The sequence below is a fragment of the Solanum stenotomum genome, chromosome 4 (assembly GCF_019186545.1).
Source record: "Solanum stenotomum isolate F172 chromosome 4, ASM1918654v1, whole genome shotgun sequence".
NCBI lineage: Eukaryota > Viridiplantae > Streptophyta > Magnoliopsida > Solanales > Solanaceae > Solanum > Solanum stenotomum.
This window is the reverse complement of record NC_064285.1, coordinates 41,257,380-41,285,152: the sequence shown is the minus strand read 5'-3', so window position 1 is coordinate 41,285,152 and position 27,773 is coordinate 41,257,380. Positions and strand designations below refer to the sequence as shown.

General features: G+C 37.2%; 2 long non-coding RNA genes across 3 annotated transcripts; both read right to left on the bottom strand.

The window, feature by feature from the left end:
* On the bottom strand, positions 1-27,488 carry LOC125863093 (uncharacterized). Of its 2 annotated transcripts, none has more exons than XR_007446102.1 (4): positions 27,446-27,488; positions 15,682-15,799; positions 11,806-11,834; positions 1-79 (listed from the first exon to the last, which is right to left on the bottom strand). It is a non-coding gene; the product is annotated as an uncharacterized LOC125863093 (long non-coding RNA). The 2 variants fall into 2 exon arrangements; XR_007446101.1 differs by lacking the exon at positions 11,806-11,834 and adding an exon at positions 4,290-4,318.
* LOC125863096 (uncharacterized) lies at positions 21,610-27,280 on the bottom strand. The gene is made up of 3 exons (XR_007446105.1): positions 27,204-27,280; positions 25,596-25,624; positions 21,610-21,641 (listed from the first exon to the last, which is right to left on the bottom strand). It is a non-coding gene; the product is annotated as an uncharacterized LOC125863096 (long non-coding RNA).
* Positions 27,489-27,773: the final 285 nt, after the last annotated feature.

The window sequence follows — 27,773 nt, the reverse complement described above, 5'->3', positions numbered from 1 at the left end:
ACCAAAGCTTCTAGCTCCGTGGATGATGCAAGGGTTGCTTTCCTGAACAGCCACCACTGTTCTGAAAAAATAACACAACCTAGACCAAGAAAAACAATTCAATTAACCAAAAGAAAACATAGAAGGCACTAACAGGAGATAAGTGAACCTAGAAGTTTGGAATAATGCTTACCCTACATGCAAGTTGACTTGCACAAAGACCTTCCGGAGATTTAGTAGTCAGGAAGGACTCAAGTAGATCAAACAATGCACTGCGCCTGGAGATAAGGAAGATGAGGATTGTTCCAGGACTGTTCCAGAGTTTAAGATAGAGTGTAGCCTGCAAACATGCAGATGCATGTTAAAAAGCAGAAATCCAATAACTTAAACAGTAAGCCAAGAAGTTGAGTATTGGCAAAACTACAGAAAAAAAAGAATTTTTCAAATTACAGTATACCCACCTTCTCATCAATACTTCTGAAGTTCTCCAAAGTCTATGCAAGATCTTTTATTTTTGATAACCGAGAAATCCATTTGTGACCCACCCTTTGGACCAATCATAACCTTCTAAACTCGGTGGATAATGGGAACCGCCCCTCTACCCTTCTCCACTTAAATACCGGGTTTCGCTTTGCATGGTGTGGAGATTGAACTTGTGATCTAAGACACAAATCCTCCACCTTTTTCCACCTCCACCTTTTCCACTAGAGTAAGCCTTGGGGGGAGTTTCTGCAAGATTATTATGCAAGCTTTCGATGGAAATTTGCCTTGACAATTGAAGATCATCATCCAACCTTTACAAGTTTACAAGCAGTGAATATTCCGCATCACCATTTTGCAACAACAAAAATTGCACATTTAACAAAAACGCATCAATAAAACAGTCCCCTTCAATTTGTTAAGGGCACATACAATATCACCTCTACAGATGTATGCTATGACTGATCCCTTTGACCCTATAACTGGGAGGGAACGTGTCACATTAGAGGTGAACGATCAGAGGTGTCCTCTAATCACCACGACGAGGCGGGTCCCTCTTTTAGTAGACTCAGCTATGAATATTCATTCAGAAATGAATGCCGGGCTTTTTCTTTCACTGCTAACCCCATTTTCAACATGCTGAAACTTTCTGTTTCGTCGAGCCCCGAGCTTGTGGTCGTCCTTTGAGTGTGGGTTCAATTGAATGAATCTGTCAAGTCAAGGAAATCGTACGTAGCAGCAAGGATGGTGCACCGCCTATTTAAGGCTGCAAACACCGGTTGCATGCAAGAAACAGAAACAGCAATAACAAGCCATACCGGGTCGCCACACCAAGATCCATATTAGATAATATCAATGCACAAATTGATTACCCCAGAAATAGAAAAATCATCATCACTGTTTCTTCATGTACATACCATCAACAGTCAACAACGTAAAATAAACACATAGAAGAAACACAAAGATCTCAGAGTATACATGTTAAATCCATTTTGGTTTTTACAGTGTTTGCTTTTTCATAAACAGGGGCTGTTGGTTTTTCTATAATGGAGGAAAATCAGTGGCGCAATAGAGAGGCGCAACCACCCTTTACAGAAAATCCCACTCACTGTTTTGGGTAACCTTTTCCCATTTGTGGTAAATTCCTTGGCTTGACAGCTAAATCATCGGCATATCTGAGAAGACCCTAGAAATCCCCCAAAATAAGCAGGAACTCGAGTCTCGACTAAAATGAATACTAAAATGATCTTTTTCATGTTCTCTCTACATCCAAAATTGACAAGAAACTGTAAATATTTCCAAGTCTTGAAATCTAATAACACACACATATATATATATATGTCAATTTCCCTTCTTCTAACCATATAAGTAATGAAGAATACGTTGATCTGATCCGCATAAACTTGGAATAATACAAAACCTATAAAATATCGCCAAAAAAAGTCCTCATTCTTCTACTGCTTGTCGGTCCAGAGGTAACTCAAAGAAACAGACAACAGAGATGAGGAAAGTTTGTTCAAACTCCACAGCAGAAACCCTAGAAACCCTAGATTTTGTTTATAGTGGAAAAGAGGGATGAAATTAAAATGGAGGTCTGATTTGTTTTGGTTTTCTCTCAGCTTAGTACGGACAAAGAAAGAAAGGAAGAGAAATAAGTGTGTGTGTGGTGGTCGTGAAACCAAAGGAGGAAAAGGAGAAATAGGAAAAATTACTCTTAGCTGTGCAATCTTATGTTGTAGACAACAAAGTGCAACTCGAACTTAAGTCTAATGAGAAGTACAGAATTACAGTCAAATGTAAAAGCAAAATACTATGAAAATGGGAGATATATGCAAGCACTGACAGGATTTCTGGTGACTTTATTGTGAAGAAGTACCACCCATTTCATCGCTGCCCTGCTAAAAACAAGAACGAGTTATGCACTTCTGTGTACGTTGCACATAAATTTCAAGATAGGATTGTATCTCAACCTAACATAAAACTTTGGGATATTCAGAAATTGGCAAGGGATTAGTTGGGTTTGTATGTAGGGAGGAGGACTGTTTGTTATAAGAGCCAAATGCAGGCTAATGAGTCAGTTCATGGGTGATTGGAATCTGGAATTCTCTAGATTATGTGACTATGCTGACATTATTAAGAAGACAAATCCTGGAAGTTCTTGTTGGGTTAGGACAGACACAGTTACCATCTATGTTCCAAGGTAAAAGGATAATCTGACCGCTCACTCTATTATCAAACTCCAACTATAATAAAACGTCTTAATGTTGCTAGAAAAATGTTAAAGATGGTAAACTGAAAATATACAAAAATGGCATCTCTTCAACAAAATAATACTAGTAAGTAATCTGGATGTATTTGACCAACTGATCTGATTTAAGACAAGCATACAGTTCAAGAAAATTTTGCAGCACAAAGACATCGCTAAAACAGTACAGATATACCATGTTGCAGAAATATCACCAACTTATTGTTTCACAAGCACTTTCTTGGATTCCATTCTCAGGTGTAAACGATGAAGTTTGAAGCAAAAATATAACATTTAGTAAGAGTCTCAGAGAGTATCAACAACAAGAACTAAAGAACCTCACCTTTTGTGCTTTGGTGTGATATTTCTTTTTATTATCACTAGCAGGAACAATCTTCTCCAAAACTGCCTTCCTAGTTGACGCAAAAAGTAGCCGAATTAGGTTTATTGAATCTTCATAAAATAATTCAGCCGATAGCTCTTCTTCTAAGAGCATAGACAGGATACTTCTCAATCCTGTAAAGACATAATTTTCAAGTGAATATTTTCTTCAAACTCGGAACAAACTCAGGGATCCATGATATTCTGACCCTTCTTAAGTTTTCCTATGATAAAATAGGAATATAGCTGTCAAATCAACAGAAATAGAAAATACCTAAAAAGGCAAGTTGTAAAAAATAATAGTCTAACCAAACAACAGACAGAAAACCACAGGGAAATACGGGACAAATACAAAGTTTATACAGTAACTTATAACGTCTTCCAAACAAAGTTGAGCCACTAAAAGACTATGCTCACCAAAACTACATACTATTTTCATGTTGCGATGTAATGTCCACTCTATTGAGTAGACAACTCATTTGCAATAGCATATCCTCATGCACAGAGAAATGATTGAAGACTATGATAGGCTTAAACTAGAATATCGAATATAGATTGATAAGGGTGTGTGGTTGTATTAGTGGGAAAAATAATGACATCCCTGCATCATGTGTTCATCATTTTTTAAGGTACGTTATTTCTCTGTGTTTGTATCACCTAGAATATTTACAACTAAGCACAACTAGCATTTTAAAACATAAGTGCAAGTAGCAGAGTAGTTCTGGTAAGTTGAAATACACTTATTGATGAATCACAAGAAATGTGACAAAAATAGATCTTTCTATTAAATGAAATAAGATGTATTACCTGTATGACAGCCATCCACCAAGCTCTGTCATTTCACTGCCTAAAACAATATCTAGTGCCCTAGGAAGTAGTTCAAGTTTTTCCCATCTGATACATTTATGGGATACCATACTCTTCAGGTCCATAGGATTTTCTCAATTCCATATGCATTGAAATAAGGGCATCCAAGATTCGTTTCACAAGACTGGAAGCTGCTGCCGTTCCATATATCTGACGAGTATACCAAAGCTTTTAGCTCCGTGGATGATGCAAGGGTTGCTTTACTGAACAGCCACCACTGTTCTGAATAAATAACACAACCTAGACCAAGAAAAACAACAAACTCAATTAACCAAAAGAGAACATAGAAGGCACTAACAGGAGATAAGTTAACCTAGAAGTGTGGAATAATACTTACCCTACATGCAAGTTGACTTGCACGAAGACCTTCCAGAGATTTAGTAGTCAGGAAGGATTCAAGTAGATCAAACAATGTACTGCTCTTGGAGAAAAGGAAGAAGAAAATTGTTTTGAAGTTCTCGAAAGTCTCTGCAAGATCTTTTTTTTTAATAACCGAGAAATCCGTTTTTGATCCGCCCTTTGGACCAATCAAAGCCTTCTAAACTCGGTGGATAATGGGACCCGCCCTTCTACCCTTCTCCACTTAAATACCAGGCTTCGCTTTGCATGGTGTGGGGATTGAACCTGTGACCTAAGACACAAATCCTCCACCTTTTTCCACTAGAGCTAAGCCTTGGGGGGAGTTTCTGCAAGATCATTATGCAAGCTTTCGATGGAAATTTGCCTTGACAATTGAAGATCATCATCCAACCTTTTCAAGTTTACAAGCAGTGAAGATTCAGCATCACCATCCTGCAACAACAAAAATTGCACATTTAACAAAAACGCATCAATAAAACACACAGTCCCCTTCAATTTGTTAAGGGCACATACAACATCACCACTACAGATGGATGCTATGATAAGGAAAAACAGAAGTCAATCACGCAATGGCTCCAAACACCGGTTGCATGCAAGAAACAGAAGCAGCAATAACAAGCCATATCGGGTCGCCGCACAAAGATACGTATTGGATAATCTCAATTCCCAAATTCATTAGCCCAAAACTAAAAAAATCATCATCCATTCTTTATGTACATTTCATCAACAGTCAACAACGTAAAACCAACACAAAGATCTCAGAGTATACATGTTAAATTCATTTTGGTTTTTACAGTGTTTGCTTTTTCATAAACAAGGGCTGTTGGTTTTTTATAATGGAGGAAAATCAGTGGCGCAACAGAGAGGGGCAACCACCCTTTACAGGAAATCCCACTAACCGTTTTGCCTCATTTCAGGGGTAACCTTTTCCCATTTGGGGTAAATTCCTTGGCTTGACAGCTAAATCATTGGCATATCTCAGAAGACCCTAGAAATCCACCAAAATAAGCAGGAACTCGAGTCTCGATTAAAATGAACACTAAAACGAACTTTTTCATATTAACTCCACATCCAAAACTAACAAGAAACAGTAAATATTTCCAAGTCTTGAAATCTAATAACACACACACACATATATATATATGTTAGTTTCCCTTCTTCTGACCATCTAAATAATGAACAACATGTGGATCTGATCCGCATAAACTTGGAATAACACAAAGTTGAAAAAGAAAATCCATAAAGTTTCGACAAAGAGAGTCCTCAATCTTGTATTGCTTGTCGGTCCAGAGGTAACTCCAAGAAACAGAGAACAGATATGAGGAAAGTTTGTTCAAACTCCACAGCAAAAACCCTAGATTTTGTTTAAAGTGGAAAAGAGGTATGAAATTAAAGTGGAGGTTTGATTTGTTTTGGTTTTCTCTCAGCTTAGTACGGACAAAGAAAGAAAGGAAGAGAAGTGAGTGTGTGTGGTGTTCGTGAAACCAGAGGAGAAAGGGGCGAAATAGGAAAACTCACTCTTAGTTGTGCAATCTTATGCTACAACAACGTGCAACTCGAATTTATGCCTAATGAGAAGCACAGAATTAGAGTGAAATGTAAAAGCAAAATACTGTGCAAATTGGAGATATACGCAACCACAGACAGCAATTCTGGTGACTTTATTGTGAAGAATTACCACCCATTTCATAGGTGCCCAACTAAAAACAAGAACAAGTTATGCACTTCTGTGTACGTTGCACATAAATTTAAAGATAGGATCGTATCTCAACCTAACATAAAACTTTGGGAGATTCAGGAATTGGTAAGGGATCAGTTGGGTTTGTATGAAGGGAGGGGGACTGTTTGTTATAGAGCCAAGTGCACGGTAATAAGTCAGTTCATGGGTGATTGGAATCTGGAATTCTCTAGATTAAGTGACTATGCTGATATTATTAAGAAGACAAATCCTGGAAGTTCTTGTAGGGTTAGGACAGACACAGTTACCGTCTATGTTCCATGGTACATAGATAATCTGACCGCTCACACTATTATCAAACTCCAACTATAATAAAACGTCTTAATGTTGTTAGAAAAATGTTAAATATGGCAACATGAAAATATACAAAAATGGCATCTCTTCCACTAAATAATACTAGTAAGTAATCTGGATGTATTTGACCAACTGACCTGATTTAAGACAAGCATACAGTTCAAGAAAAATTGCAGTACAAAGACACTGCTAAAACAGTACAGATACACCAGGTTGCAGAAACATCACCAACTTATTGTTTCACAAGAACTTTCTTGGAGTCCACTCTCAAGTGTAAACGATGAAGTTCGAAGCAAAAATATAACATTTAGTAAGAGTCTCAGAGAGTATCAACAACAAGAACTAAAGAACCTCACCCTTTGTGCTTTGGTGTGATATTTCTTTTTATTATCAATAGCAGGAACAATCTTCTCCAAAACTGCCTTCCTAGTTGACGCAAAAAGTAGCCGAATTAGGTTTGTCGCATCTTCATCACATAATTCAGCCGATAGCTCTTCCTCCAAAGGCATAGACAGGATACTACTCAATCATGTTAAGACAGAATTTTCAAGTGAATATTTTCTTCAAACACGGAACAAACGCAGGGATCCATGATATTCTGAACCTTCTGAAGTTTTACTATGAAAAAATAGGAATATAGCTATCAAATCAATAAAAATAGAAAATGCCTAAAAAGGCAAGTTGTAGAAAATAACAGTCTAACCAAACAACAGACTAAAAAACACAGGGAAATACAGGACAAATTATGAGTTTATACAGCAACTTATAACGTCTTACAAACAAAGTTGAGCCACTAAAAGACTAGGCTCACTGAAAGTTGTAGGGTGATACTACTCTAACCAAAATTACATACTATTTTCATGTTGCGATGTAATGTCCACTCTATTGAGTAAACAACTCATTTGCAAGAGCATATCCTCTTGCACATAGAAATGATTGAAGACAATGACAGACTTAAACTAGAATATCGAATTTAGAAAGAAAAGGGCGTGTGCTTGTATTACTGGGAAAAATTATGACATCCCAGCATCATGTGTTCCTCATTTTTTAAGGTACGTTATTTCTCTGTGTTTGTATCACCTAGAATATTTACATCTAAGCCCAACTAGCATTTAAAAACATAAGTGGATGTAGCAGAGTAGTTCTGGTAAGTTGAAACACACTAATTGATGAATCACAAGAAGTGTGACAAAAATAGATCATTCTATTAAATGAAATAAGATGTATTACCTGTATGCCAGCCATCCACCAAGCTCTGTCATTTCACTGCCTAAAACAATATCTAGTGCTCTAGGAAGTAGTTCAAGTATTTCCCATATGATCCATGGACGGGATACCATACTCTTCAGATCCATAGGATTTTCTCAATTCCATATGCATGGAAATAAGGGCATCCATGATCAGATTCCCAAGACTGGAAGCTGCTGCCATTGCATATATCTGAAGAGTACACCAAAGCTTTTAGCTCCGTGGATAATGCAAGGGTTGCTTTCCTGAACAGCCACCACTGTTCGGAAAAAATAATACAACCTAGACCAAGAAAAAGAACAAACTAAATTAACCAAAAGAGAACATAGAAGGCACTAACAGGAGATCAGTGAACCTCGAAGTTTGGAATAATGCTTACCCTACATGGAAGTTGACTTGCATGAAGACCTTCCAGAGATTTAGTAGTCAGGAAGGACTCAAGTAGATCAAACAATGCACTGCGCTTGGAGAAAAGGAAGAAGAAAATTGTTCCAGGACTGTTCCAGAGTTTAAGATAGAGTGTAGCATGTTTGGATGTTAAGAAGCAGAAATCCAAAAACCTAAACAGTAAGCCAAAAAAGTTGAGTATTGACAAAACCACAGAAAAAAAAGAATTTTTCAAACTACAGTATACCCACCTTCTCATCAATACTTCTGAAGTTCTGCAAAATATCTGCAAGATCATTTATTTAATAACCGAGAAATCCGTTTGTGACCCGCCCTTTGGACCAATCATAGCCTTTTAAACTCGGTGGATAATTGTACCCGCCCGTCTACCCTTCTCCACTTAAATACCGGGCTTCGCTTTGCATGGAGTGGGGATTAAACCTGTGACCTAAGCCACAAATCCTCCACCTTTTCCACTAGAGCTAAGCCTTGGGGGGAGTTTCTGCAAAATCATTATGCAAGCTTTTGATGGAAATTTGCCTTGACAATTGAAGATAATCATCCAACCTTTTCAAGTTTACAAGCAGTGAATATTCAGAATCACCATCCTGCAACAACAAAAATGGCACATTTAACAAAAACGCATCAATAAAACACACATTCCCCTACAATTTGTTAAGGGCACATATAGCATCACCTCTACAGATGTATGCAATGATAAGGAAAAACAGAAGTCAATCACGCCATGGCTGCAAACACCGGTTGCATGCAAGAGACAGAAGCAGCAATAACATGCCATACCGGGTCGCCACACCAAGATACGTACTGGATAATATCAATGCACCAATTGATTACACCAGAAATAGAAAAATCATCATCACTGTTTATTTATGTACATATCATCAACAGTCAACAACGTAAAACAAACACACAGAAGAAACACAAAGATCAGTATTCATGTTAAATCCATTTTGGTTTTTACAGTGTTTGCTTTTTCAAAAACAAGGGCTGTTGGTTTTTATAAAGGAGGAAAATCAGTGGCGCAACAGAGAGGGATAACCACCCTTTACGGAAAATCCCACTCACTGTTTTGCCTCATTTCAGGGATAACCTTTTCCTATTTGCGGTAGATTCCTTGGCTTAATAGCTAAATCATCGGCATATCTGAGAAGACCCTTGAAATCCCCCAAAATAATCAGGAACTCGAGTCTCGACCAAAATGAACACTAAAATGAACTTTTTCATGTTCTCCCTACATCCAAAACTGACAAGAAACTGTAAATATTTCCAAGTCTTGAAAACTAATAATACATATATATATATATATATATATATGTTAGTTTCCCTTCTTCTAACCAACTAAATAATGAACAACAGGTGGATCTGATCCGCATAAACTTGAAATAACACAAAGTTGAAAAAGAAAACCCATAAAATTTCGCCAAAAAAAGTCCTCAATCTTCTACTGCTTGTCGGTAGAGTGGAAACTCCAAGAAACAGACAACAGAGATGAGGAAAGTTTGTTCAAACTCCACAGCAAAACCCCTAGATTTTGTTTACAGTAGAAAAGAGGGATGAAATTAAAATGGAGTTTTGATTTGTTTTGGTTTTCTCTCAGCTTCGTACGGACAAAGAAAGAAAGGAAGAGAAGCGAGTGTGTGTGGCGTTCGTGAAACCAGAGGAGGAAAGAACGAAATAGGAAAACTCACTCTTAACTGTGCAATCTTATCCTGTAGACAACAACGTGCAACTCGAACATAAGACTAATGAGAAGCACAGAATTAGAGTCAAATGTAAAAGCAAAATACTGTGCAAATGGGAGATATATGCAAACACTGACAGGAATTCTGGTGACTTTATTGTAAAGAAGTACCACACATTTCATCGCAGCCCAACTAAAACCAAGAACAATTTATGCACTTCTGTGTACGTTGCACATAAATTTCAAGATAGGATTGTATCTCAACCTAACATAAAACATTGGGAGATTCAGGAATTGGTAAGGAATCAGTTGGGTTTGTATGTACGGAGGAGGACTGTTTGTTATAGAGCCAAGTGCAGGGTAATGAGTCATTTAATGGTTGATTGGAATCTGGAATTCCCTAGATTATGTGACTATTCTGACATTATTAAGAAGACAAATCCTGGAAGTTCTTGTTGGGTTAGGACAGACACAGTTACCGTCTATGTTCCACGGTACATGCATAATCTGATTGCTCACTCTATTATCAAATTCCAACTATAATAAAACGTCTTAAAGTTGTTAGAAAAATGTTAAATATAGCAACATCAAAATATACAAAAATGGCACCTCTTCCACTAAATAATACTAGTAAGTAATATGGATGTATTTAACCAACTGACCTGACTTAAGACAAGCATACAGTTCAAGAAAAATTGCAGCACAAAGACACCGCTAAAACAGTACAGATATACCAGGTTGCAGAAATATCACCAACTTATTGTTTCACAAGCACTTTCTTGAGGTCCATTCTCAGGTGTAAACGATGAAGTTTGAAGCAAAAATATAAAGTAAGATTCTCAGAGAGTATCAACAACAACAACTAAAGAACCTCACCTTTTGCGCTTTGGTGTGATACTTCTTTTTAATATAGTAGCAGGAACAATCTTCTCCAAAACTGCCTTCAGCCGAATTAGGTTTGTCGCATCTTCATCACATAATTCAGCCGATAGATCTTCTTCAAAGAGCATAGACAGGGTACTTCTCAATCCTATAAAGAAATAATTTTCTCGTGAATATTTTCTTCAAACACGGAACAAACTAAGGGATCCATGATACTCTGACCCTACTTAAGTTTTCCTATGATAAAATAGGAATATATCTGTCAAATCAATAAAAATACACATTGCCTATAAAGGAAAGTTGTAGAAAATAATAGTCTATCCAAACTACAGACTAAAAACCACAGGGAAAAAGGGGACAAATTCAGAAATTATACAGTAACTTATAACGTCTTTCAAACAAAGTTAAGCCACTAAAAGACTAGGCTCACTGAAAGGTGTAGGGAGATACTACTCTAACCAAAACTACATATTAATTTCATGTTGCGATGTAATGTCCACTCTATTGAGCAGAAAACTCATTCGCAAGAGCATATCCTCATGTTCATAGAAATAATTGAAGACTATGACAGACTTAAACTAGGATATCGAATTTAGGATGAAAAGGGTGTGTGCTTTGTATTGGTGGGAAAACTTATGACATCCCGCATCATGTGTTCCTCATTTTTTAAGGTACGTTATATCTCTATGGTAGTATCACCAAGAACATTTACAACCACAACTAGCATTTTAAAACATAAGTGGAAGTAGCAGAGTAGTTCTGGTAATTTGGAACACACTAATTGATGAATCACAAGAAGTGTGACAAATATAGATCTTTCTATTAAATAAAATAAGAAGTATTACCTGTATGACAGTAATCCACCAAACTTTGTCATTTCACTGCCTAAAACAATATCTAGTTCCCTAGGAAGTGGTTCAAGTTTTTCCCATCTGATCCATTGAGGGGATACCAGACACTTCAGGTCCATAGGATTTTCTCAATTCCATATGCATGAAAATAAGGGCATCCATGATCAGTTTCCCAAGACTGGAAGCTACTGCCGTTGCATATTTCTGATGAGTATACCAAAGCTTCTAACTCCGTGGATGATGCAAGGGATGCTATCCAGAACAGCCAACACTGTTCTGAAAAAATAACACAACCTAGACCAAGAAAAACAACAAACTCAATTAACCAAAAGACAACATAGAAGGCACTAACAGGACATAAGGGAACCCAGAAGTTTGGAATAATGCTTACCCTACATGCAAGTTGACTTGCACGAAGACCTTCCGGAGATTTAGTAGTCAAGAAGGACTCAAATAGATTAAACGATGCACTGCGCTTGGTGATAAGGAAGATGAAGATTGTTCCAGGACTGTTCCAGAGTTTAAGATAGAGTGTAGCCTGTAAACATGCAGATGCATGTTAAGAAGCAGAAATCCAATAACCTAAACAGTAAGCCAAAGAAGTTGAGTATTGGCAAAACTACAGAAAAAAGAGAATTTTTCAAACTACAGTATACCCACCTTCTCATCAATACTTCCGAAGTTCTCCAAAGTCTCCGCATGATCTTTTTTTTTTCATAACCGAGAAATCCGTTTGTGGCCCGTCCTTTAAACCACTCATAGCCTTCTAAACTCGGTGGATAATGAGACCTGCCCCTCTACCCTTCTGCACTTAAATACCGGGCTTCGCATTGTATGGTGTGGGGATTGAACCTGTGACCTAAGCCACAAATCCTCCACCTTTTTCGACTAGAGCTAAGCCTTAGGGGGAATTTCTGCAAGATCATTATGCAAGCTTTCGATGGAAATTTGCCTTGAGAATTGAAGATCATCATCCAACCTTTTCAGGTTTACAAGCAGTGAATATTCAGCATCACCATCCTGCAACAACAAAAATTGCACATTTAACAAAAACGCATTAATAAAACACACAGTCCCCTTCAATTGGTTAAGGGCACATACAACATCACCTCTACCAATGTATGCTATGATAAGGAAAAACAGAAGTCAATCACGCCATGGCTGCAAACACCGGTTGCATGCAATAGACAGAAGCACCAATAACAAGCCATACCGTGTCGCCACACCAAGATACGTACTGGATAATCTTAATTCCCAAATTGATTAGCACAGAAATAGAAATATCATCATCACTGTTTCTTTATGTACATTTCAACAACAGTCAGCAACGTAAAACAAAAACACAGAAGAAACACACAGATCTCAGAGTATACATGTTAAATCCATTTTGGTTTTTACAGTGTTTGCTATTTAATAAACAGGGGCCGTTGGTTTTTTTATAATGGAGGAAAATCAGTGGCGCAATAGAGAGGGGCAACCACTCTTTACAGAAAACCCCACTCACTGTTTTGCCTCATTTCAGGGGTAACCTTTTCCCATTTGCGGTAAATTCCTTAGCTTGACAGCTAAATCATCGGCATATCTGAGAAGACCCTAGAAATCCCGCAAAATAAGCGGGAACTCGAGTCTCGACTAAAGTGAACACTAAAATGAACTTTTTCATGTTCTCACTACATCCAAAACTGACAAGAAACTGTAAATATTTCCAACTCTTCAAATCTAATAACGCATATATATATGTTAGTTTCCCTTCTTCTAACCATATAAATAATTAAGAACACGTGGATCTGATCCGCATAAACTTCGAATAATACAAAACCTATAAAATTTCAACAAAAAAAGGTCCGCATTCTTCTACTGCTTGTCGGTCCAGAGGTAACTACAAGAAACAGACAACAGAGATGAGGAAAGTTTGTTCAAACTCCACAACAGAAACCCTAGAATTTGTTTACTGTGGAAAAGAGGGATAAAATTAAAATGGAGGTCTGATTTGTTTTGGTTTTCTCTCAGCTTAGTACGGACAAAGAAAGAAAGGAAGAGAAATGATTGTGTGTGTGGTGGTCGTGAAACCACAGGAGAAATAGGAAAAATTACTCTTAGCTGTGCAATCTTATGCTGTAGACAACAAAGTGCAACTCGAACTTAAGTCTAATGAGAAGTACAAAATTAGAGTCAAATGTAAAAGCAAAATACTATGAAAATGGGAGATATATGCAAGCACTGACAGGAATTCTGGTGACTTTATTGTGAAGAAGTACCACCCATTTCATCGCTGCCCTACTAAAAACAAGAACAAGTTACGCACGTTTGTGTACGTTGCACATAAATTTCAAGATAGGATTGTATCTCAACCTAACATAATACTTTGGGAGATTCAGGAATTGGTAAGGGATCAGTTGGGTTTGTATGTAGGGAGGAGGACTGTTTATTATAAGAGCCAAGTGCAGGATAATGAGTCAGTTCATGATTGATTGGAATCTGGAATTCTCTAGATTAAGTGACTATGCTGACATTATTAAGAAGACAAATCCTGGAAGTTCTTGTTGGGTTAGGACAGACACAGTTACCGTCTAAGTTCCATGGTAAATGGATAATCTGACCGCTCACTCTACTATCAAACTCCAACTATAATAAAACGTCTTAATGTTGTTTGAAAAATGTAAAAGATGGTAACATGAAATTATACAAAAATGGCATCTATTCAACTAAATAATACTAGTAAGTAATCTGGATGTATTTGACCAACTGACCTGATTTAAGACAAGCATACAGTTCAAGAAAAATTGGAGCACAAAGACACCGCTAAAACAGTACAGATATACCAGGTTGCATAAATATCACCAACTTGTTGTTTCACAAGAACTTTCTTGGAGTCCATTCTCAGGTGTAAACGACGAAGTTTGAAGCAAAAATATAACATTTAGTAAGAGTGTCAGAGAGTATCAACAACAACAACTAAAGAACCTCACCTTTTGTGCTTTGGTGTGATATTTCTTTTTATTATCACTAGCAGGAACAATCTTCTCCAAAACTGCCTTCCTAGTTGACGCAAAACTAGCCGAATTAGGTTTGTTGCATCTTCATCACATAATTCAGCCGATAGCTATTCTTCCAAAAGCATAGACAGGATACTTCTCAATCCTGTAAAGACAAAATTTTCAAGTGAATATTTTCTTCAAACACGAAACAAACGCAGGGATCCATGATATTCTGAACCTTCTAAAGTTTTACTATGAAAAAATAGGAATATAGCTGTCAAATCAATAAAAATAGAAAATGCCTAAACAGGCAAGTTGTAGAAAATAACAGTCTAACAAAACAACAGACTAAAAACCACAGGGAAATACGGGACAAATTCAGAGTTTATACAGTAACTTATAACGTCTTACAAACAAAGTTGAGCCACTAAAAGACTAGGCTCACAGAAAGTTGTAGGGTGACACTACTCTAACCAAAATTACATACTATTTTCATGTTGCGATGTAATGTCCACTCTATTGAGTAGACAACTCATTTGCAAGAGCATATCCTCATGCACATAGAAATGATTCAAGACAATGACAGACTTAAACTAGAATATCGAATTTAGAATGAAAAGGGCGTGTACTTGCATTAGCGGGAAAAATTATGACATCCCTGCATCATGTGTTCCTCATTTTTTAAGGTATGTTATTTCTCTGTGTTTGTATCACCAAGAATATTTACATCTAACCACAACTAGCATTTTAAAACATAAATGGAAGTAGTAGAGTAGTTCTGGTGAGTTGAAACACACTAATTGATGAATCACAAGTAGTGTGACAAAAATAGATCATATATTAAATGAAATAAGATGTATAACCTGTATGACAGCCATCCACCAAGCTCTGTCATTTCACTGCCTAAAACAATATCTAGTTCGCTAAGAAGTGGTTCAAGTTTTTCCCATCTGATCCATTGAGGGGATACCAGACACTTCAGGTCCATAGGATTTACTCAATTCCATATGCATGGAAATAAGGGCATCCTTGATCAATTTTCCAAGACTGGAAGCTACTGCCTTTGCATATTTCCGATGATTATACCAAAGCTTCTAGCTCCGTGGATGACGCAAGGGATACTATCCTGAACAGGCACCACTGTTCTGAAAAAATAACATAACCTAGACCAAGAAAAACAACAAACTCAATTAACCAAAAGAGAACATAGAAGGCACTAACAGGAGATAAGTGAACCTCGAAGTTTGGAATAATGCTTACCCTACATGCAAGTTGACTTGCATGAAGACCTTCCGGAGATTTAGTAGTCAGGAAGGACTCAAGTAGATCAAACAATGCACTGCGCTTGGAGATAAGGAAGATGAAGATTGTTCCAGGACTGTTCCAGAGTTTAAGATAGAGTGTAGCCTTCAAACATGCAGATGCATGTTAAGAAGCAGAAATCCAATAACCTAATAAGTAAGCCAAAGAAGTTGAGTATTGGCAAAACTACAAAGAAAAAAAAGAATTTTTCAAACTACAGTATACCCACCTTCTCATCAATACTTCTGAAGTTCTCCAAAATCTCTGCAAGAACTTTTTTATTTAATAACCGAGAAATTCGTTTGTGACCCGCCCTTTGGACCAATCAAAGCCTTCTAAACTTGGTGGATAATGGTACCCGCCCGTCTACCCTTCTCCACTTTAACACCGGGCTTCGCTTTGCATGGTGTGGGGATTGAACCTATGACCTAAGCCACAAATCCTCCACCTTTTTCCACTAGAGCTAAGCCTTGGGGGGAGTTTCTGCAAGATCATTATGGAAACTTTCGATGGAAATTTCCCTTGACAATTGAAGATCATCATCCAACCTTTTCAAGTTTACAAGCAGTGAATATTCAGCATCACTATCCTGCAACAACAAAAATTGCACATTTAACAAAAACGCATCAATAAAACACACAGTGCCCCTACAATTTGTTAAGGGCACATACAGCATCACCTCTACAGATGTATGCTATGATAAAGAAAAACAGAAGTCAATCACGCCATGGCTGCAAACACCGGTTGCATGCAAGAGACAGAAGCAGCAATAACAAGCCATACCGGGTCGCCACACCAAGATACGTATTGGATAATATCAATGCACAAATTGATTACTCCAGAAATAGAAAAATCATCATCACTATTTCTTTATGTACATAACATAAACAGTCAACAACGTAAAACAAACACACAGAAGAAACACAAAGATCTCAGAGTATTCATGTTACATCCATTTGGGTTTATACAGTGTTTGCTTTTTCATAAACAAGGGCTGTTGGTTTTTTATAATGGAAGAAAATCAGTGGTGCAACAGAGAGGGGTAACCACCCTTTACGGAAAATCCCACTCACTGTTTTACCTCATTTCAAGGATAACCTTTTCCCATTTGCAGTAAATTCCTTGGCTTGACAGCTAAATCACCGGCATACCTGAGAAGACCCTAGAAATCCCCCAAAATAAGCAGGAACTCGAGTCTCGACTAAAATGAACTTTTTCATGTTCTCCCTACATCTGAAACTGACAAGAAACTGTAAATATTTCCAAGTCTTGAAATCTAATAATACATATAGATATATTAGTTTACCTTCTTCTAACCAACTAAATAATGAACAACAGGTGGATCTGATCCGCATAAACTTGAAATAACACAAAGTTGAAAAAGAAAACCCATAAAATTTTAACAAAAAAAGTCCTCAATATAATACTGCTTGTCGGTACAGAGGTAACTCCAAGAAACAGACAACAGAGATGAGGAAAGTTTGTTCAAACTCCACAGCAGAAACCCTAGATTTTGTTTACTGTGGAAAAGAGAGATGAAATTAAAATGGAGGTTTGATTTGTTTTGGTTTTCTCTCAGCTTAGTACGGACAAAGAAAGAAAGGAAGAGAAATGAGTGTGTGTGTGGTGGTCGTGAAACCAGAGGAGGAAAAGGAGAAATAGGAAAAATTACTCTTAGCTGTGCAATCTTATGTAGTAGACAACAAAGTGCAACTCGAACTTAAGTCTAATGAGAAGTACAGAATTAGAGTCAAATGTAAAAGCAAAATACTATGAAAATGGGAGATATATGCAAGCACTGACAGGAATTCTGGTGACTTTATTGTGAAGAAGTACCACCCATTTCATCGCTGCCCTACTAAAAACAAGAACAAGTTATGCACTTCTGTGTATGTTGCACATAAATTTAAAGATAGGATTGTATCTCAACCTAACATAAAACTTTGGGAGATTGAGGAATCGGTAAGGGATCAGTTAGGTTTGTATGAAGGGAGGAGGACTGTTTGTTATAGAGCCAAGTACAGGGTAATGAGTCATTTCATGGTTGATTGGAATCTGGAATTCCCTAGATTATGTGACTATGCTGACATTATTAATAAGACAAATCCTGGAAGTTCTTGGTGGGTTAGGACAGACACAGTTACCGTCTAAGTTCCATGGTAAATGGATAATCTGACCGCTCACTATATTATCAAACTCCAACTATAATAAAACGTCTTAATGTTGTAAGAAAAATGTTAAAGATGGTAACATGAAAATATACAAAAATGGCATCTCTTCAGCTAAATAATACTAGTAAGTAATCTGAATGTATTTGACCAACCGACCTGATTTAAGTCAAGCATACAGTTCAAGAAAAATTGGAGCACAAAGACACCACTAAATTAGTACAGATATACCAAGTTGCTGAAATATCACCAACTTATTGTTTCACAAGCACTTTCTTGAGGTCCATTCTCAGGTGTAAACGATGAAGTTTGAAGCAAAAATATAACATTTAGTAAGAGTCTCAGAGAGTATGAACAACAAGAACTAAAGAACCTCACCTTTTGTGCTTTGGGATGACATTTCTTTTTATTATCACTAGCAGGAACAATCTTCTCCAAAACTGCCTTCAGCCGAATTAGGTTTGTTGCATCTTCATCACATAATTCAGCCAATAGCTCTTCTTCCAAGAGCATAGATAGGATACTTCTCAATCCTGTAAAGACATAACTTTCTAGTGAATATTTTCTTCAAACACGGAACAAACTCAGGGATCCATGATACTCTAACCCTACATAAGTTTTCCTATGATAAAATTGGAATACACCTGTCAAATCAATAAAAATAGACAATGCCTTTAAAGGAAGGTTGTAGACAATAATAGTGTAACCAAACTACAGACTAAAAACCACAGGGAAAAATGGGACAAATTCAGAAATTATACAGTAACTTATAACTTCTTTCAAACAAAGTTAAGCCCACTAAAATACTAGGCTCACTGAAAGGTGTAGGGAGATACTACTCTAACCAAAACTACATATTATTTTCATGTTGCAATGTAATGTCCACTCTATTGAGCAGACAATTCATTTGCAAGAGCATATCCTCAAGTTCATAGAAATAATTGAAGACTATGACAGACTTAAACTAGCATATCGAATTTAGGATGAAAAGGGTGTGTGCCTTGTATTGGTGGGAAAAATAATGACATCCCGCATCATGTGTTTCTCATTTTTTAAGGTACGTTATTTCTCTATGGTAGTATCACCTAGAACATTTACAACCACAACTAGCATTTTAAAACATAAGTGGAAGTAGCAGAGTAGTTCTGGTAATTTGGAACACACTAATTAATGAATCACAAGAAGTGTGACAACTATAGATCTTTCTATTAAACGAAATAAGATGTATTACCTGTATGACAGCCATCCACCAAGCTTTGTCATTTCACTACCTAAAACAATATCTAGTTCCCTAGGAAGTGGTTCAAGTTTTTCCCATCTGATCCATTGAAGGAATACCAGACACTTCAGGTCCATAGGATTTTCTCAATTCCATATGCATGGAAATAAGGGCATCCATGATCAGTTGCCCAAGACTGGAAGTTACTGCCGTTGCATATTTCTGATGAGTATACCAAAGCTTCTAGCACCGTGGATGATGCAAGGGATGCTATCCTAAACAGCCACCGCTGTTCAGAAAAAATAACACAACCTAGACCAAGAAAAACAACAAACTCAATTAACCAAAAGACAACATAGAAGGCACTAACAGGAGATAAGTGAACTTAGAAGTTTGGAATAATGCTTACCCTACATGCAAGTAGACTTGCATGAAGATCTTTCGGAGATTTAGTAGTAAGGAAGGACTCAAGTAGATCAAACAATGCTCTGCTCTTGGGGATAAGGAAGATGAAGATTGTTCCAGGACTGTTCCAGAGTTTAAGATAGAGTGTAGCCTGCAAACATGCAGATGCATGTTAAGAAGCAGAAATCCAATAATCTAAACAGTAAGCCAAAGAAGTTGAGTATTGGCAAAACTACAAAAAAAAAGAATTTTTCAAACTACAGTATACCCACCTTCTCATCAATACTTCTGAAGTTCTCCAAAGTCTCTGCAAGTTCTTTTTTTTTCATAACCGAGAAATCCGTTTGGGACCCGCCCTTTGGACCACTCATATCCTTCTATACTCGGTGGATAATGGGACAAGCCCATCTACCCTTCTCCACTTAAATACCAGGCTTCGCTTTGCATGGTTTGGGGATTGAACCTGTGACCTAAGCCACAAATCCTCCACCTTTTTCCACTAGAGCTAAGCCTTGGTGGGAGTTTCTGCAGGACAATTATGCAACCTTTCGATGGAAATTTCCCTTGACAATTGAAGATCATCATCCAACCTTTTCAAGTTTACAAGCAGTGAATATTCAGCATCACCATCCTGCAACAACAAAAATTGCACATTTAACAAAAAACGCATCAATAAAACACACAGTCCCCTTCAATTTGCTAAGGGCACATACAGCATCACCTCTACAGATGTATGCTGTGATAAGGAAAAACAGAAGTACATCACGCCATGGCTGCAAACACCGGTTGCAAGCAAGAGGCAGAAGCAGCAATAACAAGTCGCCACTCCAAGATAGGAATTGGATAATCGGATTTCCCAAATTGATTAGCCCAGAAATAGAAAAATCATCATCACTTTTTCTTTATGTACATTTTCATCAACAGTCAACACCGTAAAATAAACGCACAGAAGAAACACAAAGATCTCAGAGTATACATGTTTAATCCATTTTGGTTTTTACAGTGTTTGCTTTTTCATAAACAAGGGCTGTTGGTTTTTATAATTGAGGAAAATCAGTGGCGCAACAGAGAGGGTCAATCACCCTTTACAAAAAATCCCACACACTGTTTTGCCTCATTTCAGGGGTAAACTTCACCCATTTGGGGTAAATTCCTTGGCTTGAAAGCTAAATCATCGGCATATCTGAGAAGACCCTAGAAATCCCCGAAAATAAGCAGGAACTCGAGTGTCGACTAAAATGAACTTTTTCATGTTCTCCCTACATCCAAAACAGACAAGAAACTCTAAATATTTCCAAGTCTTGAAATCTAATAACGCATATATAGTCTAACCAATCTACAGGATAAAAACCACAGCGAAATACGGGACAAATTCATATATTATACAATAACTTATGACATCTTTCAAACAAAGTTAAGCCACTAAAAGACTAGGCTCACTGAAAGTTGTAGGGAGATACTACTCTAACCAAAACTACATATTATTTTCATGTTGCGATGTAATGTCCACTCTATTGAGCAGACAACTCATTTGCAAAAGTAATTCCTCATGTTCATAGAAATAATTGAAGACAATGACAGACTTAAACTAGGATATCTAATTTAGGATGAAAAGGGTGTGTGCTTTGTATTGGTGGAAAAAATTATGACATCCCTGCATCATGTGTTCCTCATTTTTTAAGGTACGTTATTTCTCTGTGGTCATATCACCTAGAACATTTACAACCACAACTAGCATTTTAAAACATAAGTGGAAGTAGCAGAGTAGTTCTGGTAAGTTGAAACACACTAATTGATGAATCACAAGAAGTGTGACAAAAATAGATCTTTCTATTAAATGAAATAAGATGTATTACCAGTATGACAGCCATCCACCAAGCTCTGTCATTTCACTGCCTAAAACAATATCTAGTGCTCTAGGAAGTAGTTCAAGTTTTTCCCATCTGATCCATTGATGGGATACCATACTCTTCAGGTCCATAAGATTTTCTCAATTCAATATGCATGGAAATAAGGGCATCCACGATAGTTTCCCAAGACTGGAAGCTGCTGCCGTTGTATATATATGAAGAGTACACCAAAGCTTTTAGCTCCGTGGATGATGCAAGGGTTGCTTTCCTGAACAGCCACCACTGTTCTGAAAAAATAACACAACCTAGACCAAGTAAAACAACAAACTCAATTAACCAAAAGAGAACATAGAAGGCACTAACAGGAGACAAGTGAACCTAGAAGTTTGTAATAATGCTTACCCTACATGCAAGTTGACTTGCACGTACACCCCTTCCAGAGATTTAGCAGTCAGGAAGGACTCAAGTAGATCAAACAATGCACTGCGCTTGGAGAAAAGGAAAAAGAAGATTGTTCCAGGACTGTTCCAGAGTTTAAGATAGAGTGTAGCCCATAAACATGGAGACTCTTGTAAAGAAGCAGAAATCCAAAAACCTAAACAGTAAGCTAAAGAAGTTGAGTATTGAGAAAACTACAGAAAAAAAAGAATTTTTCACACTACAGTATACCCACCTTCTCATCAATACTTCTGAAGTTGTCCAAAGTCTCTGCAAGATCTTTTTTTATTTATAACCGAGAAATCCGTTTGTGACCCGCCCTTTGGACCAATCATAGCCTTCTAAACTCGGTGGATGATGGGACCCGCCCTTCTACCCTTCTCCACTTAAATATCGGGCTTCGCTTTGCATGGTGTGGGGATTGAACCTGTGACCTAAGCCACAAATCCTCCACCTTTTTCCATTAGAGCTATGCCTTGGGGGGAGGTTCTGCAAGATCATTATGCAAGCTTTCGATGGAACTTTGCCTTGGCAATTGAAGATCGTTATCCAACCTTTTCAAGTTTACAAGGAGTGAATATTCCGCATAACCATCCTGCAACAACAAAAATTGCAGATTTAACAAAAACGAATCAATAAAACACACAGTCCCCTTCAATTTGTTAAGGGCACATACAGCAACACTTCTACAGATGTATGCTATGATAAGGAAAAACAGAAGTCAATCCCGCCATGCCTGCAAACACCGGTTGCATGCAAGAGACAGAAGCAGCAATAACAAGCCATACCGGGTCGCCACACCAAGATACGTATTGGATAATATCAATGCACAAATTGATTACCCCAGAAATAGAAAAATCATTATCACTGTTTCTTTATGAACATTTCATCAACAGTCAACAACGTAAAACAAACACACAGAATAATCACAAAGATCCCAAAGTATACATGTTAAATCCATTTTGGTTTTTACAGTGTTTGCTTTTTCATAAACAAGGGCTGTTGGTTTTTTATATTGGAGGAAAATCAGTGGCGCAACAGAGAGGGGTAACAATCCTTTACAGAAAATCCCACTCACAGTTTTGCCTCATTTCAGGGATAACCTCCCATTTGGGGTAAATTCTTGACAGCTAAATCATCAGAATATCTGAGAAGACCCTAGAAATCCACCAAAATAAGCAGGAACTCGATTCTCGACTAAAATGAACACTAAAATGAAATTTTTCATATTCTCTCTACATCCAAAACTGACAAGAAACTGTAAATATTTTCAAGTCTTGAAATCTAATAACACACACATATATATGTTAGTTTCCCTTGTTCTAACCATCTAAATAATGAACAACACGTGGATCTGATCCGCATAAACTTGGAATAACACAAAGTTGAAAAAGAAAATACATAAAATTTTGACAAAAAAAGTCCTCAATCTTCTACTGCTTGTCGGTCCAGAGGTAACTCCAAGAAACAGACCACAGATATGAGAAAAGTTTGTTCAAACTCCACAGCAGAAACCCTAGATTTTGTTTAAAGTGGAAAAGAGGGATGAAATTAAAATGGAGGTTTGATTTGTTTTGGTTTTCTCTCAGCTTCGTACGGACAAAGAAAAAAAGGAAGAGAAGTGAGTGTGTGTGGTGTTCGTGAGACCAGAGGAGAAAAGGGAGAAATAGGAAAACTCACTCTTAGCTGTGCAATCTTATGCTGTAGACAACAAAATGCAACTCGAACTTAAGCCTAATGAGAAGCACAGAAATAGAGTTAAACGTAAAAGCAAAATACTGTGCAAACGGGAGATATATGCAAGCACTGACAGGAATTCTGGTAACTTTATTGTGAAGAAGTACCACGCATTTCATAGCTGCACATCTAAAAACAAGAACAAGTTATGCACATCTGTGTACGTTGCACATAAATTTCAAGATAGGATTGTATCTCAACCTAACATAAAACTTTGGGAGATTCAGGAATTGGTAAGGGATCAATTGGGTTTGTATGAAGGGAGGAGGACTGTTTGATATAGAGCCAAGTGCAGGGTAATGAGTCAATTCATGGATGATTGGAATCTGGAATTCCCTAGATTATGTGACTATGCTGACATTATTAAGAAGACAAATCCTGGAAGTTCTTGTTGGGTTAGGACAGACACAGTTACCGTCTATGTTCCATGGTACATGGATAATCTGATTGCTCACTCTATTATCAAATTCCAACTATAATAAAACGTCTTAATGTTGTTAGAAAAATGTTAAATATGGCAACATGAAAATATACAAAAATGGCACCTCTTCCACTAAATAATACTAGTAAGTAATATGGATGTATTTGACCAACTGACCTGACTTAAGACAAGCATACAGTTCAAGAAAAATTGCAGCACAAAGACACCGCTAAAACAGTACAGATATACCAGGTTGAAGAAATATCACCAACTTATTGTTTCACAAGCACTTTCTTGAGGTCCATTCTCAGGTGTAAACGATGAAGTTTGAAGCAAAAATATAACATTTAGCAAGAGTCTCAGAGAGTATCAACAACAACAACTAAAGAACCTCACCTTTTGTGCTTTGGTGTGATATTTCTTTTTATTATCACTAGCAGGAACAATCTTCTCCAAAACTGCCTTCCTAGTTGACGCAAAAAGTAGGCGAATTAGGTTTGTTGCATCTTCATCACATAATTCAGCCGATAGCTCTTCTTCCAAAAGCATAGACAATCCTTCTCAATCCTGTAAAGACATAATTTTCTAGTGAATATTTTCTTCAAACACGGAACAAACTCAGCGTTCCATGATATTCTGACCCTTCTTAAGTTTTCTTATGATAAAATAGGAATATAGCTGTCAAATCAATAAAAATAGAAAATGCCTAAAAAGGCAAGTGGTAGAAAATAATAGTCTAACCAAACAACAGAGTAAAAACCACAGGGAAATACGGGACAAATTCAGAAATTATACAGTAACTTATAACGTCTTTCAAACAAAGTTGAGCCACTAAAAGACTAGGCTCACTGAAAGTTGTAGGGAGATACTACTCTAACCAAAACTACATATTATTTTCATGTTGCGATGTAATGTCCACTCTATTGAGCAGACAACTCATTTGCAAGAGCATATCCTCATGTTCATAGAAATAATTGAAGACTGTGACAGACTTAAACTAGGATATCGAATATAGGATGAAAAGGGTGTGTGCTTTTCTATTGGTGGGAAAAATTATGACATCCCTGCATCATGTGTTCCTCATTTTTTAAAATATGTTATTTCTCTGTGGTTGTATCACCTAGAACATTTACAACCACAACTAGCATTTTAAAACATAAGTGGAAGTAGCAGAGTAGTTCTGGTAAGCTGGAACACACTAATTGATGAATCACAAGAAGTGTGACAAATATAGATCTTTCTATCAATTGAAATAAGAAGTTTTACCTGTATGACAGCCATACACCAAGTTTTGTCATTTCACTGCCTAAAACAATATCTAGTTCCCTAGGAAGTAGTTCAAGATTTTCCCATCTGATCCATTGAGGGGATACCAGACACTTCAGGTCCATAGGATTTTCTCAATTCCATATGCATGAAAATAAGGGCATACATGATCAGTTTCCCAAGACTGGAAGCTACTGCCGTTGCATATTTCTGATGAGTATACCAAAGCTTCTAGCCCCGTGGATGATGCAAGGGATGCTTTCCTGAACAGCCACCACCGTTCTGAAAAAATAACACAACCTAGACCAAGAAAAACAACAAACTCAATTAACCAAAAGAGAACATAGAAGGCACTAACAGTAGATAAGTGAACCTAGAAGTTTGGAATAATGCTTACCCTACATGCAAGTTGACTTGCACAAAGACCTTCCGGAGATTTAATAGTCAAGAAGGACTCAAGTAGATCAAACAATGCACTGCACTTAGAGATAACGAAGATGAAGATTGTTCCAGGACTGTTCCAGAATTTAAGATAGAGTGTAGCCTGCAAACATGAAGATGCATGTTAAGAAGCAGAAATCCAATAACCTAAACAGTAGGCCAAAGAAGTTGAGTATTGGCAAAACTACAGAAAAAAAAAAATCTCAAACTACAGTATACCCGCCTTCTCATCAATACTTCTGAAGTTCTCGTAAGTCTCTGCAAGATCTTATTTTTTTTATAACTGAGAAATCCGTTTGTGACCCGCACTTTGGACCAATCATAGCCTTCTAAACTCGGTGGATAATGGGACCCACCCCTCTACCCTTCTCCACTTAAATACCGGGCTTCGCTTTGCATGGTGTGGGGCATTAACCTGTGACCTAAGCCACAAATTCTCCACCTTTTTCCACTAGAGCTAAGCCTTGGAGGGAGTTTCTGCAAGATCATTATGCAAGCTTTCGATGGAAATTTGCCTTGACAATTGAAGATCATCATCCAACCTTTTCAAGTTCTCCCTACATCCAAAACTGACAAGAAACTGTAAATATTTCCAAGTCTTGAAATCTAATAACACATATATAGTCTAACCAAACTACAGACTAAAAACCACAGGGAAATACGGGACAAATTCAGAAATTATACAGTAACTTATAACGTCTTCCAAACAAAGTTGAGACACTAAAAGACTAGGCTCACTGAAAGTTGTAGGGAGATACTACTCTAACCAAAACTACATATTATTTTCATGTTGCAATGTAATGTCCACTCTATTGAGCAGACAACTCATTTGCAAGAGCATATCCTCATGTTCATAGAAATAATTGAAGACTATGACAGACTTAAACTAGGAAATCGAATTTAGGATGAAAAGGGTGTGTGCTTGTATTGGTGGGAAAAATTATGACATCCCTGCATCATGTGTTCCTCATTTTTTAAGGTACGTTATTTCTCTGTAGTTGTATCACCTAGAACATTTACATCTAAGCACAACTAGCATTTTAAAACATAAGTGGAAGTAGCAGAGTAGTTCTGGTAAGTTGGAACACACTAATTGATGAATCACAAGAAGTGTGACAAAAATAGATCTTTCTATTAAATGAAATAAGAAGTATTACCTGTATGACAGCCATCCACCAAGCTCTGTTATTTCACTGCCTAAAACAATATCTAGCGCCCTAGTTTTTCCCATCTGATCCATTGAGGGATACCAGACACTTCAGGTCCATAGGATTTTCTCAATTCCATATGCATGGAAATAAGGGCAGCCATGATCAGTTTCACAAGACTGGAAGCTGCTGCCGTTGCATATATCTGATGAGTATACCAAAGCTTCTAGCTCCGTGGATGATGCAAGGGATGCTTTCCTGAACAGCCACCACTGTTCTGAATAAATAACATAACCTAGACCAAGAAAAACAATTCAATTAACCAAAAGAGAACATAGAAGGCACTAACAGGAGATAAGTGAACATAGAAGTTTGGAATAATGCTTACCCTACAGCAAGTTGACTTGCACGAAGACCTTCTGGAGATTTAGTAGTCAGGAAGGATTCAAGTAGATCAAGCAATGCACTGCGTTTGGAGATAAGGAAGATGAAGATTGTTCCAGGACTTTTCCAGAGTCTAAGATAGAGTGTAGCCTGCAAACATGTAGATGCATGTTAAGAAGAAGAAATCCAATAACCTAAATAGTAAGCCAAATAAATTGAGTATTGGCAAAACTACCCGAAAAAAAAAGAAATTTTCAATCTACAGTATACCCACCTTGTCATCAATACTTCTAAAGTTCTCGAAAGTCTCTGCAAGAAATCCAATAACCCAAATTGATTAGCCAAGAAATAGAAAAATCATCATCACTGTTTCTTTATGTACATTTCATCAACAGTCAACAACGTAAAACAAACACCGTAAAACAAACACACAGAAGAAACATAAAGATCTCAGAGTATACATGTTAAATCCATTTTGGTTTTTACAGTGTTTGCTTTTTCATAAACAAGGGTTGTTGGTTTTATATAATGGAGGAAAATCAGTGGTGCAACAGAGAGGGGCAACCACCCTTTACAGAAAATCCCTCTCACAGTTTTGCCTC